Source organism: Topomyia yanbarensis, chromosome 1, assembly GCF_030247195.1.
Source record: "Topomyia yanbarensis strain Yona2022 chromosome 1, ASM3024719v1, whole genome shotgun sequence".
In the NCBI taxonomy this organism is placed as follows: domain Eukaryota; kingdom Metazoa; phylum Arthropoda; class Insecta; order Diptera; family Culicidae; genus Topomyia; species Topomyia yanbarensis.
The window spans coordinates 214,498,580-214,512,981 of NC_080670.1; the positions used below are offsets into that span (position 1 = coordinate 214,498,580).

Here is a 14,402-nt window from a genome sequence, read left to right on the forward strand (position 1 = left end):
GGTGTGTGTTCTGAAATGGATGGGGTACGAAACGAGTGTTAGACAGCCACGCGACCAACTTACCAACAACTAACTAAAACTAATAAGGACTATACAAGGAATACAAGGAAGTCCCATCGGTTACCTGTGATTGTTTGCTATCCCTGAGGAAACGGGACAAAATTTACTTCCACCGAACTTTACTAATATGTGCAGAAAATGTGTTTTGACAAATCTACATGACAGGTATCCATATAATGAAGGTATGCCACGGAGAAATGATCAAGTTTTATAACATCCAAATTTAGCTTTTATTGATAGCAAAATTTTAAATTGACAAATGTAGTCAAAGGCCACGAGAAATCTTGATTGGAAAATTTAAAAATGTTGCCAATTGTATTAGTGACTATTTTCCATAGAAAAAATCACCCCTCTATTCATAGATTCAGGAATAATCCCATACGACCATAGAGATTGAAGGATCTTTAATCTGCATTCGAAAATCAAAAAATTAGCTCATTCGATAAGGATTACTACGAAGGTATTTAAAATGTACAAAGCTTCATAACATGGTCATCGATCTCAGATAGCCAATTTGGCCAAAGATTTACCAATCCAAAACTTTTGCTATCAGTTCATAATACGCCCATCAGTTATCTAGATGTTCGAAACCAAACATTTTAATACCCATATATCAAACACGTATTGTGGATAGCAAATTCAGTCTTCCACTAAGAGTCTGGAACAGCTCCTGACGGTCGGTGTGGCAATTATTCGATTGTAATAATGAGTTTATCAGAAAAGTAAACGTAGATCAGCTTATGGCTTAGAAAAGCCGCAATGAAACTGTCACCTTCAGAGAAGTATTAGAAATTTGATGGAAATCCAACAAGCTTCAAGAAAAACTCGGAATGTCACGGAATTTTTACGATCTTAATCAACTTTAGGGATGCACCACAATTTTCAGAGATAAAATTCCAGGAAAGCTCCAAGAAATTAAGGCGGAAATATACTGCAATCAAAGAACACTTGGAAAATTTATGTTTACTGAATTTTTAGAAATTTAAGACAAGTCCTTTCCACATTAAAGCGGACAAATGGTCCTTGATGGTAGTTTTCAGGAGACGTCCATTTTCTCATGCGTAGCCTTTCTATCAAAATCCGATTATTTTCTGAACAATAAAGGATATTTCGATTTTCCTTTTCTCTAGAAATTTCTAATACAAATCGCTGAAAAAAAAGTTTTATATGTAGTTTTTGATACTTCTCGAAAGTATACTTACAATAGCGGCGAAAATCTTGGTTGTGGTCCAAATGATGGATATTGCGGTTCATGTTTTTTTCTCTATAAATTTCTATTACATTCGTTGAGAACGGGTTGTACTATAGTTATACTTACCATAGTATTTCAACAATCTGGAAAATAACGGAAATCTGATCACCAATTTTAGTTGTTTCTTGTCCAAACAGTAGGTAATGCGATTCTTCTTGTCTTCAAAAGTTTCTAAAAAATCACTGAAAAAATGTTTGTATTTAAAATTTCCATACTTACATACTTACTATAGTATTTCAACAGCGAAAATCAGACCCGATCCTAATTCTGGTCCTATTTAGAAGTTGCTTTATGTGAGTCTCAATGAAAAAGCATTTCTGTTTGCGTATTATTTTTCATACCAGTTGATGTAGTTATAGTGTTGGCTGCTGGCGGGCACCGACATGAATCTTTATCACGCAAAAAAGAACGTAAATAGCTACATCGGTTGTACGATTTAGTCCGTCACGGCACTTGAAATATTAACCGTTATTTGCTTAATTTATATGCTCTGGTCTGTACCATTAACCAGACAAATCAAATTAGTTGCAGATCATAAACAATCAAATCGCAAAAGTTCCACCAGCTGACCTTTCTCTCGTCTTCGTGATTCCTGCTAGGCCAACAATGACGGCCCGATCTAAGCGCAATTCGTTCGCTTCATCTGCCTCTTCTCGTTAATAGGATCGGCCTCCCTACCGAAAGGTCACATCTCCAGTTTCGCTCGAAGATTCAACTAATAATTTAATAATATTAATAACAATAATCACCTATTCGAGCCACTGTCAAAAACGTGAATGAAATTGTGCGCTGGTAGATGTCGATGTGTGTTTGTATACGTATAAGTGGGAATGTAGCTCACATTCATTGCGGTGGCACTCACTCTTCGAGAAATGAGTGACACGGTTGCCATGTTTCTAAATATTAGCAGCGCAAAACGAGTCATCATGGCCTGCTGAAGTTTCGAGCAGTGGAGGGTCTCTAGGTACACACTTTCCACGAGCAAAAAGAAAGCAAAACTTGTCCACATTGCAGACCTGCCTCGTCCGTCCGTCCATAGTTCCCTCGAACCAGGTTTTCCATAGCGCGTGCAGTGCAGATTAGATCATTCACAGATAAACGGACGGTGAAAAAATAATTGTTTTTCGAATCATGCTGGCCCTGTCCGAAACCTGTCTGTTGTCTGTGTTACGATCGCTTGAACACAGAGCCCGTGTGGGAGGGGACGGTTCCTGTCCCCAGCCCAATAATGCGATCACGATTCCGCGAGTTCAGTCGGTTGGAAAATTTACTTCCTGATAGGCGGGTCGACCGAGCGCCCGAAGAGGAGTGATGGTAGTAGCTAGCTACGCAGAAAACGCGTCATCGGCATCGGGAGTGACCTGTTTTTTCTCCTTTCCACATTTTCTGCAAGCTCTGCTGCACTTCACCATTGATGATGATCAGATCAATGATCGTGAAGGTGTTGGTTGGTCCAGGGGGAGTCCGAAGGGGAAAAAGTGGTTCACAGAAAAGCAACACAAACCGGATTAGAGATTGGTACCGGCTGTGACCGGAAATGGGCCGATCGATGGTCGAGCTCGGGTGCGGGAAGAGAGGGGGTTTAATAGGCTCTTTGGTCATCGCACAGTAACTAGAGCTACTATTCACTAGGTGGAGTGTTATTTGTCACGCTAATACCCGGTGATGCATTTTAATTGCATTTTTATCTGTGATCATTCTACAGTTAATCGAACACCGAGTTCCTGATCGTGGGTCATTTTAGTTACAAGCGGACGGCTCGCATCTCTAGAAATATCAATACAGAAATACTGGTGAATTTTTAATCATCCTATTATAAATCTGGGAAAAGTTTTTAATTAGATTTAACCTAGAATTCGGACCAAGTTTTACCTAATTTTTAACACTTAAATAATCCTGAAAATGATTGAAAATAAACCTTCAAACTTGCACCCTAAGTCAACCAAACTATTACCAGTTTGAGGCATTTCATCTTCGCCTTCTGATACAGGCTTATGAAAAATGTAAACACAGCTTGTCCATTGTAAATGTCATAGTTGAAAACCACCGGATTTTTCGCACCTGGCTCTCTGCACAAAATGAGTTGCCTTCCCGCATCGGTTAGAATTTGATCGCAGCAAGCGCTAGTCTTCTAGTCGCTCGTCGAAACGTGTAGAACCTAAAAAGAAAAAATCTCACTCGGCTGGAAAAACCCGTTTCCAAGCTCACCGAACTCGTCGGTCACGGTGTGGGTACGGTGATATCGACACGGTCCTCCGGTCCAAACCTGGTTCCACAGGTCGTCACCTCGCTGACTGGCGCAAATACCTTTCAGAGTAAGTACGCATGAATTGAACTCTACCAGTACACACGCACACACGGTTCGCATCAGAATTCCTCTCCGGTGCGTTTTCTCACATACGTAAGTATAGAAAAAAACATTCCAGAGTCTATTATGGAGGCAGACATTAGCTCAACTCCGCGGACGCGATCATCAGCAGCCGTCAATTACCGCACGCGGGCAACAATAATAATAGCGGGATCCCTGTTCGTCAGCGGCGACGCCGGCGGTCAGGCAGAGGGCGATCGAAACAAAACGACACGGTGCGCTGTATCGTGCAAAAATGCTTTCCAGTGAGAACAATGAATAATGGTTGGCAATTCTTTTTTTTCTCTCTCCCCCGTCAAACAGTGTAGGTGCCACCTATCGTAGGAAGCTGTGGCGAGAGAATGTAGCGACGCGACGGTGTCAAGGGGACTCGCACACGCCAAACACAAGTTGCTTTTTACTGCGCTCGAAAGCACCGCCTACTAGGTCGGATCGGGTTCAGCATTATTTGGCGTTAAAACTGGTGGCGGGCGCCGTCGAATAGGAACTGTTTAGTGTTTCATTGACCGGAACAATTGTCGCTGTGTGGCTACATTTTTGGTTCTGTATGGAACGATCAGCTGAAAGTAAACTGGCAACACGGCCTTTGTTAATTGTTCTAAGTGGCAAAGTTGCTAGTTTAAAGTAACAAGGTCTGTCTCATTAGTTGATACACTTTAGAGAAACACTTGCTTACAGCAGATTGAAACCATATCCGAGGGGGTTAAAAGCCGTACACTAAAGTCAGTAGCAGCAACTGTAGATCTAAACAAAGCACCTACTTCGTGTATAATTAGGCATGCAATTATAACTTCTGGGAAACGTGAGAAATAATATCTAGTTACTCATTCATTTTTGTTGGAGTGGCCACTAGCTAATCCCTTCCATGCCTCAATTATTGTCCCAGGCCTGATAAGAATCAGTTTGCTCACAGATGACTCGTCCGTCGAGTCTCGTTTGCTCGATGGCTTTTGCGCAGCCTTTTTTATGTGGTCCGTCAGTTGGTCGATTCGAAAAAAATCGGAAAACATTCAGATTCTCTGTCTAAATTTAGGGGTTTGCGTTTTGACTTCGTCTCCTCAGATTCTGGCATTTCACCAAGACACAATTGAAAACAATACAGACTTCTAATTTTCGATGTCCCGAAAGAGAAGAAGTTCTGTTTGCTGATGAGCACCTTATTTCAAAGCCAACAAGCAACATCGCACCAATTTCCATCTTTGGGATTTGACAGATGCCACTATAAATATTCTTTTTCGCCTAATCAGACAACTAACGAGCTGAATCATTGCACTCCGTTGTTCGGATTCGACCACTGTAAGTAGCTATTATTTGCATTTTTATTCAAGCTCTTTGACCCATCATCATCAACGCAAATGACCGGCGGCAGAAGCCGCATCAGCAATAAAGAAGCTTACAGTCGTTCTTCCGTGTGTTGCCACGGTTAAGTACGGCCCATTCGAAGGATTTATTGATGCCACTGGATTTATTGTTAATTTATGCATTAAAACATTTTCGATGACGGCGGTGAAGGATATCGCCGCTGACATCGCTAGCGGTTATAACCGATCAAAACCGGTTACCAAATCCGGAGCTCTGTTGGGATCTACTGTACGGATAATGGCGCGATCACCATGATCAGCATCTTCTAAAACAGCGGAAAGGGTGCTGTTAGATCCTTCCATCATAAAAATGCAAGATGATTTTGCGCATTAGGATGGAATGAAATGAAATAACCTTTTTAAATTGACGCATGGCTCAGTAGGCCACAAAGGAAAAAATCGTAATATCATTCAAATCAACCTAATCCGGACTGTCATTGAAGATCGCTCAACTCGGTACGGAATCCTCAGCGATCATTTGAATAATCCCAATTTACCAGCTTATTTTTTTTATTCCGGTTCCAGCAATTCTACCGCCAACATCAACCCTCTTAAAAATCACCAAATCTTCCTTAATTTACACCAATTTAAAAACGCGGTGCGGTTGATCGAAGTAGGCAATCGCAGCGGAACCGGTCTGGGTGTGTGAAATAATAACAAAACAAAAAAATCCACAAGCACAAGTCGAGGCAAATTTGTGAAAGCCTAGCAGTTGTTGTCGTCGTCGACGTAGTTGTCGTGATGTTTGTCAACGGTACGCGCAATGAGTCATGTTTTCATTTGAAAATGTGACACGTTGAGAGCGGGTCGGTCGAGGGCTGTCGCAATGCAATGACTATAATAAGTACGCAAAAAACGGGCAACTTGGATCCGACGGTGGTTGATTTCAACGCGAGGAGGTTGGCGCCACCATCTCTGATGTTCGGTTCGTGACAAAATGCACATTCTATGTTGATGGTTGTAGATTTCATGAAATGTTTTTTTTTGCAACTAGCAGCTGGTCACAAATCTAAGCTAGGTTAGAAATAAATTATTTTGCCGATGACAATTTTTTTCATAGAAAACTGCATCGTCACATATGTCAGTCATATTTTAATGTTAAAAATGTCAAAAGTCGTCTGTAATATAGAGGTATAAGACATCACGGCTATTCCTGGTCGAAGAATTCGTTTATCTTGGTACACTTGTGACTTGCAACAACGATGTTTCCCGTGAGGTAAAAAAGCGTATTGCAGCTGCCAACAGAGCCATTGACGGTCTACGTAACCAGCTTAGGTCCTGGAACCTTCAAAAACCAGCAAAATTCATATTATACAAGACACTGATCCTCCCTGTCGCTTTTTATGGCTACGAAGCGTGGGCGTTAAGGAAGGCAGATAGGAAAGCATTTGGAGTCTTCGAGCTTAAAGTGCTACGGACAATATGCGAAAATGTGGCGCAGACGCATGAATTGTGAGTTATACCAAGTATACAAAACTGCGATTATTGTTGATAAAATTGACTTCAATGGGCTGGTCATGTGGAGCGAATGTCGGAAGAAAGAATTACGAAAACAATATTCAACAGGGAGCCAGGAAGAGGACGCCGACTTCGTGGGAGGTCACGTGCACAATGGCTATATGTAGTGGAAGAGAACCCAAGACCGACAAAGATGGAGATCTACGATACGCCCGGCATTGACGAGATGACGCTGTAGTCAGCAAGGTAGAAGGTAGGTACGCTAAGAATGACAATGCGAAGTGATTCGAACAAGATCACCCAAAAGCACTTGATGCTATCATTAAGTAACACTACGTTGATGCTTGGGAGGATCGAAACGCAGGAAGACGTCGTGACCGTAAAAATGATCCACGAGTGAATCAGGGATGAAATTCAGAACTGGATACTAAATTCTAATACGGTCATAACGACGTTGAACAAGACATCGATGGTGGAGAAAGATTTAAACATTGGTGATGAGGCTTTAATAGAGAAAGCCCGTAGTTATCTGATAGTGGCCAACGAAAAGTGAGGTTCTCCGGACACTGGCGATAATTTACGATCAATTAGGGCTCATTGTGCATCTGTTGATATTTCTGAAGGTTCTACAGCGAGAAATTTGGAGTACGACATGGCTGGCCGGAATCAACTCACTTCAGATGCTCTTCGGTGGTCGAGCCTTCCGGTGTCTACTTGGTAACAGTAGAACTTCCCCGGGGCTCCTATTGATAAATTTATTCTTTGCCAACTTTTCCTGGATAGTTCTGGGTGCGCTGTATTTTCTCCTCTTATGGATATTCCAGATCTTTTCTCTATGTATTTCTATTACAATCGTTTAAAATAGGGTTTCAATGCAGTTTTTGATGTTTCTAGGTAATAAAGTATACTTACATTAGTATTTCACAGTATAATCGTTCATCGGCACACTGCACACTTCACTAGTTAAATTTAGACTCACTTCAACTCAACTCACTTCAGATGCTCTTTTTGGTGACCGAGCCTTTCTGTGTCTGCTTGGTAGCAGTAGAATTTTTTTTCCGGGGCTCCTACCGACAAATTTAAGCCCTGCCAACATTCCCTGAATAGTTCTGGGGGCCACTTATCGTTAAAATTCATACCCGATTTGGATAACGTTTGATGTGACCATCATCTAAAACGGTAGTTTGCAGTGGAACGCCCCTTTCTTCCAAGCGGCTTCGCGTTACGAAGTTTATCAAGAGTAAAAGTTTTCGATCATTCTATGAGACGAGTAAGATTTTGCTGTATTTTTCCTCTTTCGTCAACTTTTCACGATACGTTCCTTTTCCAAGCAATGGATATTCCGATTTTTTTCTCTATACATTTCTATTACAATCGTGTGAAAAAGTTTTTCAAAGCAGTTTATGACGTTTCTAGGTAAAAGAGTATACTTACATTAGTATTTCACAGTATAATCGTTCATCCACACTCCATTTTTCCTTTCACTATTCAAATTTAGACTTAAACGATAAATTGAATTTTTTTTTACGAATATCTGAAAAAAAGTAAAAATCAGGCAGCAAGTTTTGAAACGAATTCAAAGAAAGTATTTTATATTTCGGATCATAAAACGTACAATTCGGCATTGAGTCAGACCACTTTTGGTGCGTTGCCAGGTCGATTTACTTAAAATACTATATGCAATATTCCTCCCTATGGAGAAAATTGATTTAACACCACGTTGTGCATAAAGGTCACAAAACCTAACTCACAGAAGTCCAGGAATCTGCATTTCGACTTTGTCTTTGCAATCAATCTGTAGGGTCGTTTAGTGCGTTCACCAGTGTGTACCCATTTTCGGACTAGCATCAACCTGGTATAGTTGTTAGGTGCCATGGTTCTGAAGAGACGACGTCAAAACGCAAACCCCTGGACCTATTAAAATACTTGAATAACTGGATTAACTTAACCCAGAACGCAAAGTATCTGCGAACACGGCTGAGCACTATTCTGCTTTTACTACGACAGAGCTACGCATTCTGCATGCACACTTTATGGAGATGGTTCCGACACATTCGCTACGCTTTCTGCGTATGTACATCTTCAACCTAAGACTATAAATACTATCAAACTGGTGTCGACCTCCATGGAGCATCTAGCAAAGGTCCTATCCGACTGCAATCTGGTCTGGCCCAGTAACAAATAAACATTATAACGTAGCCTAATATCCTGCTTTAGATCTACATATAGGGCAGTCTTAAAGAGCCGTTAAACCCTGTACTGATTATGTTCACAAATCAGTCCCATAAAGATAGGAAATCTCACGAAAAACAGGATAAATCTGCCAACACTAGCAGTATACAATGCTGGTATGTCAGAAAAGATCCTTGAGACATGTACGCGTCACATTAGCTTTATAGTGATGCTAATGTAGAGCTTTATTGCATTGTTAATGCTATAATGAAGTTTCAATGCAACGTAAGTGCAAATGTATAGCCAATATTGTGCAAGGGATTAAGCATAAGTCCCATTTTGAAAAACAGCAAGCCGAGAAAAACGCTGTTTAAGATTTTCATAGAGCCTTATAGATGGGATGCATTGTGATTCAGTGGTGATACAGAATACAATCCAACAGATAACTAATTTTTTGACAAAAATCCATACGATACTGTGCGCTTTTATGGCAGTTAGTGCTTATAGTCACTCTGGTGGTAGCTGTCGGTTTATTTGTCTCGAGTTGCTCGAGATATTTGTCTCGGCAAGTTGAGCCATGAGACTCTTCGTCATACGCTGTAGCTTTCGAGGTGAAAACTTAAAACCGCTTTATAGTAGCTTCATTTACATTGGAAGTTTGTTCGGGTGGATATGATACAGATCGGATGTTTTTCACGTTAGAAAAATGGTGCAGAATTATCAGTGATTCTCAATCTGGGGTGCGCGGACTCCTAGGGGGCCGTGAAAAGGACTCTGGAGGTCCGCGAAGATGGATATATTTTCGGGTTGGATATTGAAATTTGAAGCTTTTTCACAACAAACAGAAAATAATATATTGATAGCAAAGCAAATCGATCTTCACATATATTACATATTATATAGTCGCTTCCGGCTGCTCAGTGGAATCAAGCAGCCACAAACTATAAAAGTACCTGTAAATATAATTTAGATTGATTCCTCTTTGATCTACAGTCATGTATTGTTGAACTGTTCCTAAAAGTGGAAACGGATCTTAATCTCAAGCAAGTGACATGCATACAGTTACATCACGTGAGAAATTGTGTATAGAATGTATGTGTTCGGGGTGGTGGCCAACACAACTAATGCATTCTGGTAAGAAAAAGGTTCTCTCTCTCTCTCTCTCTCTCTCTCTCTCTCGCAAGCTGCATCCTTAATAACCTCTTGTCCGCAGTAACTTTGCGTTATTTTTTTTTATTTTTACATAATGTAGACACAAAAAAGCTCCACGGCTAAGTTATGGTAACGCATTGAGTCGTGTCAAATATAGCAAAAATAAATATAAAAATCGATGTTAAGCCGTGGGGGTCCGCAACAGCCCCGGTAGATTTCGAAGGGGTCGGTGATACGAAAAAGGTTTAGAGGGTGGTAATAGCTGTAACTCGAGATATTCTGTTATGATATTGATGAAATTTTCCGCTTTTTAAATGAGTTCGTAGCAATGTCCAAATCAAGCCTCGGAACGGAACCGAATATCGTCAATTACAGTTGAAGCACAGAGAACAGACGTCCATCTTCAGCATTCAACTTGTGTAAAATCTCTAACGGTTTCGAAGGTAGTTGGGATATCCAAACGAGGTGCGCTTCTGTCGTCATGTTTTTTGTGGCTGAGTTCGACAGAATTGACAGCGGTTATTCCTCTACCCAGTCAAACTAGTCCGGAACCAGTTCGGACTTCCAGCACAGAATTCCAGCTCAAATGCATCAACCGATAGAGTCGGAATCGGTTGTTTTCTTTGAGCAAGATTCCATACTGAATCCATTCGGTTCCGGAATGGATTTGACGGATAGTTGGGATAGGTTGGTGTGGCGGCGCTAGTGTTTATCGTATATTAATTCAAATGTTTACATACGTTTTTTAAATATTTTTGTTCCATCATGGACGTCTGTTCTCTGTGGTTGAAGGTTATTCTGAAATAATTTGGCCCAAAAAGGATGCTATATACTGTACTCTGCGAAATCTTCGAAAAAGTTTTAAATATTATCGTGCAGGTAAACAATCCACCTGAAACCTCGAGCAACAAACAGTGTATAAAACCGATGGATGTGTTTTGATTAACGATAAGACCTATGCGATAGTCGATTAGAAACAAATTCCGTGTCTCAAATTTTCCTCGGATAGATTCGCGAAAAAATTATGATTTGACAAGGAATCTGTTTCTGTGGCAAGAAACCAGTGTTTTCATTACAGATAACACCTTTGGACTGACTCAACCAGCTCCCACTACAGCAAGAACGAGCTAAAGTGATAGGACAATGAAGTTCAGTTCATCACAAAAGAGCAAAATCCACCAAATAATTTTTAGCTCCATACAATAGCAAAGAATTGGTCGATAATGAAGCACAGTCTCCAGCGAGATGCCTACAATGAAAGTACGATAAACTGCTTGTCTTGAAAACAAGCGCCTATTCCAAACTGTGATTGATTGCCATGAAAATCGATGTCTTCCGACCACAGCTGCAGTTTTCCTGCCAGATCAACAAGTTACCGCCAAACTTATCTGCAAGAACAATTTTTTTGTTTCTTGGGAACTTTTTTACCATTGGGTAAAAATCAACCAAATTTTGCACACTTTCTCATTGATGTGTATTGTTTACATGCTGTCAAACTCGAAGTCGTGTTTTTCGATTCAACGAAAATGGAGGTGAACCAACGCGAGTCGAGAGAACAAATTCTTTCCAAACACCTGGAATTTCCTGACCTGTCGCACCGGCAGTTGGGAAAAATGTTGAACATTCACCCTACAACCGTCTCCAGAGTGTTGAAGCGGTTCCAGGAGCGGTTGACGTTGGACCACGGCAAAGGAGCTGGAAGAAAACCGGGACCGGAGAACAAAAAGACGGAGGGAAAGGTGAAGCGGATGATTAAAGCAAATCCCAACGTCTCAAGCCGTGATTTGGCTAAAAAGATCGGCTCCAGAATCCAGAATGCAAAAAAGAGAGCTGGACTCCATACATACAAGGTACAGAACTTCCCAAACCGCGATGAGAGGCAACAATGGACGGCTAAAACTCGGGCACGGAAGCTCTACGAGAAGACAAAATATGGCTGCTGTGTGATGGACGACGAAACGTATATAAAAGCCGATTTTAAGCAAATTCCGGGGTTGTAGATTTTCACCGGCAAGAGCAAGTTCTATGTGGACGACAAATTTAAGAAGAAGAAAATGTCGAAGTTCGCCTCCATATATCTCATTTGGCAGGCCATCTGCTCTTGGGGACTGAGGAGTGAGCCTTTCGTGACAAAGGGCACAGTAAATGGCGAGATCTACAAATCTGAGTGCCTTTTGCCGTCTTGCAGCAGCACGACGAAGCTCCGCTATTTTGGCCAGATTTGGCATTATGCCACTATTCTAAAAGTGTCCTGGAGTGGTATGAGACCTATTCTGTTCATTTTGTTCCAAAGGACATGAATCCGCCAAACTGTCCGGAGCTGCGCCCGGTGGAGCAGTACTGGGCAATGATGAAGCGGGAACTTCGGAAGAGCAAGAAGACAGTCGAAGACGAGAAGGACATGTTAAGAAAATGGAGAAAAAAAAACTGAGAAACTGGTACCGGATGCCACTGTAAAGACTTTGATGGAGGGCATCAAGCGAAAATGCGTTCAATTTTACCATCAAGGCTCCATCGATTAACTTTTCTTTTGATTTTTGAAATAAATATATGTATAAAACTACCCTAAAATTTTGGTTTGATTTTAAACATTATAAGAAAATTGGCATGATATTTTCGGTGTCGCAATAATTTCGAGTTCTTTAACGTTGTGAAAAATTTTCAATGTTCATAAGTTACATATTTTTTAGCAGACAGTTTTCTATTTATGCATAATTTTGGTGATATTCCATGCGATCGAGCAAGTCAAAACAATTTAAATTCGCAAGCCAACTTGCACTTGCAAAGCGGAAGAGAAAGTCATATGAACATGGGCGATAGTTGTTGATAATTATTAGTCAGTCGGTCTCTATTTTAATTTATTTCTGAGAAGAATCATAATATGCTGAAATGAATCCAAACTGATCTCACATAAAATAAGTTTAACCCATGTTGATGTACCATCTCAACGATGCCAAGCTGAATTTGTATATTGTGTAATTTAGACCCCGGGTATTCCCAAAGTTTGATAGTGAAAATTTTACAGAAAACTGGTAATATTAACTTTCCCATTTTCATTAAACCGAACAGTAACCTCCATATAGTCAGACTTTCCACCTTCCTCTCGGTCTTACCCACTCTTCCTATTTTCGAAGCAAAATTGTGCCCTGTACTCTACCATCTGTCACACGACGACCAACCCCAAACCAAAGTCTTAACCTATGGATTACCGTGTGCGTGTCGCTGCCAGCTACGTTCGATGTTCTTCTGCGACGCAACAGCAGCAGCAGCAGCCGAGAACCGTTAATTGACGATCCGATCCGTGTGTCGTGTCTGCCGCAGGTTGTCTCGGGTTGAACAAATTGCAACACTACCATACACACCGTCGACAACGAAGACGACGACGACGACAGTATTCCAGTTTTGTTTGCGTGGAACGACGAACCAAGACGACGTCTTCAACAGAACTTATCCATTTAGATAGCAAACTCGACTCTTCTATCTTTATGCCTGTGTCTGCTTTCGTTTCTTCCGTGTGTGTTTCTGCTCCAACGCCGTTCAAAGACACACATACAGCAGCGCCAGCAGCAGCAGGCGACGGAGAAAACCGTGTCGCACCACACACACCTGAGCCCACCGATCTTCTTCCCTTTTGCCGTCACTTCACCCGATCATCCACGCGATCACGCCCGAGAGAGTGCACTTCGTGATTACTTTTTTTTCCTTCTTCTGCTTTTCCACTTAGAGCTGATTTTGTTCCACCTTTTCTTCTATTTCTTCTTTGCAAAACCCCCGTCCACACTCGATTGGTCTTCGTTGCGGTTTAATTGCACGAATCACTTTTCACGTCACAAATTTGAATGTAAAGTGAGCAATGGAACGAAAACAGGGAAAAAAACAAAGCAGGCGCAAAAAATGCCACAACAGCGACGACAACTGCGAAAAAAAAAGATATGTATCTCGCGACTCTTCCGTTCGTAACCGTGTGATGATAGTAATCTCTAATCGCCGTGTATTTGAGTGATACTACATACTACCACCATCGGGTAGGAAACAGTAGCGAAAAATGACAATACTAATGTATGTACTTTTGAAATGCACCTCACTTTCTCGCTCCGCGCCACACAAACTGTAGGGTGTGCAAATTCAACACAGAACAGCTCCTACCTACCGCCAAAGGGGGGTGGTGGGTGGGTGGAAGGAAGCAATCGGTCCACGATATCCACAGTGCAGGTAACACAAAACGGGAACACTAATAACTGGTATGGAGGATCCACTTCGAACATCAAAGAAAAAAAACACAACCGTCTTCGCTACGCTCTCGTGAGCGACTGACTGAACCGGCTGTGCTTATGTGCTGCGACGGCGATCAGGTCGAGCCTACTGAATACCTTCCCTATCGAAATCGCAGCGAAATTAAAATTTAAACCACACAGTAACACAACCGCGCGGATGAATGACTGTTGCTGGTAGACGACGAAGTGCGTGGCTGCCTCCCTGTGTATCCAGTCAGTCAGTCAGTAGATGGTGGTCACTCAATTGCGCTCACAGAGACGTGACACAGCCTACTATACTAGCGCTGGAGGCGAGAGAGAGAAAA

General features: G+C 41.5%; 1 protein-coding gene across 1 annotated transcript in view; it reads right to left on the minus strand.

Moving 5' to 3' along the window:
* The window catches only part of LOC131692223 (low-density lipoprotein receptor-related protein 2), a 120,005-nt gene extending 105,861 nt beyond the window's left edge, over window positions 1–14,144 (minus strand). Inside the window, exon 1 of the mRNA XM_058979140.1 lies at window positions 13,033–14,144. The gene's annotated coding sequence lies outside the window, so the exon portion shown is untranslated. The remainder of the gene's footprint in view (window positions 1–13,032) is intronic.
* Window positions 14,145–14,402: the final 258 nt, after the last annotated feature.